Source organism: Solanum pennellii, chromosome 3 (assembly GCF_001406875.1).
Source record: "Solanum pennellii chromosome 3, SPENNV200".
In the NCBI taxonomy this organism is placed as follows: Eukaryota; Viridiplantae; Streptophyta; class Magnoliopsida; order Solanales; family Solanaceae; genus Solanum; species Solanum pennellii.
Genome location: NC_028639.1, coordinates 1,006,723 through 1,009,895, shown reverse-complemented (window position 1 = coordinate 1,009,895; position 3,173 = coordinate 1,006,723).

Below are 3,173 nucleotides of genomic sequence, written 5' to 3'. Positions count from 1 at the left end.
TAAATGTTAAGTTATCCTACATTAATCAAGAAATATAAATTTGTACCAATTTAGTGTATATATATATATATAAAAGTGGATAACATAACATATTTCTAACATCAAATAAAAGTTAATTATATGAATTTGAGTCTGAATATATATATATATATATATATATAGAGAGAGAGAGAGAGAGAGATATTAGTAGATCGGAAGCTTAAATAATTAGTTATATTCCTTGACATTTTAAATATATCAATGAATGATGAATATGTGTAGAATTCTTTAAAAATAATTTATCTTTTAAAGAATTTAATAAGAGTATAATAACATTTTTGTAAAAATCTGAACAATATGACTTATTACTATAAATCTAAATTATTCCAATAACTAACTTTTTTTTTAAGAAATAAGTCCTACATTAATAAGTAATGTACATGTAATATTCTTTCTGCAATAAAATTAAATTAGGTGATGTTCAAGAGAATGTTTACTAAAATACAATTAAGTGATGTTCAAGAGAATGTTTATAAATAGTTCCTTCTTGTAATCATTTTACTGATTTGCTTATTGAATTATCCACAAGATACCAAAAAATATGACTAAGATGGATAATTTTAACAAGTGGTGTTATATGTTTAAATTATTGTTAGTGAAGAATATTTAGATAGATTCTAAAACAAAACAAAAAATAGAATTCATAATAATGTTTAATTTTCTGTTGTTAAACCAATGACAATGATTTTCTCCTTTCTTGTACGATTTTAGTTTGTTATTAATATATTTTATTACTTGCCCGTGATATATATATATATATAGGGATTCGGGAATTATAAGATAAATGGATACATTTTAAATATTCTTTATATTTGACATTCGATATATATAAAATAATATTGAAATATCATGTATCATATAAGTCACTTCCATATATTACTTACTTTATTTGATTTATGTAGCACTTTTTGTTTTACGAGAGTAAATAACTTTTGTTTGACTTGTAATTTATGTATGGAATTTTTAAATTTTTTGAAAAAATGAAATTTTTATATTTTCCAACTTATTTTTGGCCGAAATTTTTCATGAACATCCGATATGATCTTATTACTAGCATGAGTTGGTCCCAAGGGGCAACAGACACATTTTTAACTTCAAACAAGTCTACTGCGGGAAAAAGCCAAATTAACCAATTTTCATGTGCTATAGTTCATGGATTTTGCTGATACGTGATCCTGATATGTTTTTGGTCAAAAATTTTCATGGACGTCTGTTACGACCTTATTAGTGGCGCACCAATGTGCAAACAAATGTATTTTCAAGTTAAAATGAGCCCTAATGCGATAAAAATAAAATTTACTAATTTTCGTGTGCTATAATTCATGAATTTTTTGTGATACTGACCCAGACTTGTTTTTGGATGAATTTTTTCATGGACTTCCGTTACGACCTTATTAATGATGTGAGTTGGTTTTGAATGGTAAGCAGACGTATTTTCAAGTTCAAACAAACTCCAATAGGAGAAAAAATTACCTATTTTCATTTGCTATAATTCATGAATTTTGGCGATACATGATCTCCATTTGTTTTTTGCCAAAAAAATTTATGGACGTCCCTAACGACCTTATTGGTGGTGTGAGTTGGTTCTGAGAGGCAAACAAACGTATTTTCAAGTTCAAACAATTCCTAATGCGAGAAAAATTAAATTTGCCAGTTTTTATATGTTATAGTCCATGAATTTTTGGTGGTACGTGATCTCAACATGTTTTTGTCTGAAATTTTTCATTGATATCTGTTACGACCTTGTTAATGGCGTGATTTTTTCCTCAAGAGAAACAAAGACATTTTCAAGTTCATACGAGCCCCAGTAAGGGAAAATCAAATTTACCGATTTTCGTGTGTTATTGTCCATGAATTTTTTATGATACGTGATCTCGACTATTTTGATCGAAATTATTCATGGACGTAAGTTACAACCTTATTAATGGTGTTTGTTTTTCATTTTTAAGGTCAAACGAGCCTCGAAGCGCGCATACCCCCCTGTTTCGACGATTTTCATGTGCTATAGTAAACCATTTTTTGGGTGATTTGGATTGCGACGTCAAAAATGCCAAAATTTTTTGTGGACATCCTTCAAGGCCTTTTCAATGCATCCGGTTGTCTCTTACGGCCATTCCGACCCATTTTCAAGGTAAAACGAGCCTCGAAGCGCGCATACCCCCCATTTCGACGATCTTCGTGTCCTATAGCAAACCATTTTTTGGGTGATCCGGATTTCGACGTCAAAAATGCCAAAACTTTTTGTGGACGTCCGTCATGACCTTGTCTATGCATCCGGCTGGACATCACGGTCATTTCGACCCATTTTCAAGGTCAAACGAGCCCCTAAGCTCGCATACCCCCCATTTCGACGATTTTTGTGTGCTATAGCAAACCATTTTTTGGGTGATCAGGATTGCGACGTCAAAAATGCAAAAAAAATTTGTGGACGTCCTTCAAGACCTTGGCTATGCATCCGGTTGGCCCTCACGGCCATTCCGACCCATTTTCAAGGTCAAACGAGCCTCGAAGCGTACCCCCCATTTCGAAGATTATCGTGTGCTATAGCAAACCATTTTTTGGGTGATCAGGATTGCGACGTCAAAAATGCAAAAAAAATTTGTGGACGTCCTTCAAGGCCTTGGCTATGCATCCGGTTGGCCCTCACGGTCATTCCGACCCATTTTCAAGGTCAAACGAGCCTCGAAGCGTACCCCCCATTTCGAAGATTATCGTGTGCTATAGCAAACCATTTTTTGGGTGATCAGGATTGCGACGTCAAAAATGCAAAAAAAATTTGTGGACGTCCTTCAAGGCCTTGGCTATGCATCCGGTTGGCCCTCACGGTCATTCCGACCCATTTTCAAGGTCAAACGAGCCTCGAAGCGTACCCCCCATTTCGAAGATTATCGTGTGCTATAGCAAACCATTTTTTGGGTGATCAGGATTGCGACGTCAAAAATGCAAAAAAAATTTGTGGACGTCCTTCAAGGCCTTGGCTATGCATCCGGTTGGCCCTCACGGTCATTCCGACCCATTTTCAAGGTCAAACGAGCCTCGAAGCGTACCCCCCATTTCGAAGATTATCGTGTGCTATAGCAAACCATTTTTTGGGTGATCAGGATTGCGACGTCAAAAATGCAAAAAAAATTTGT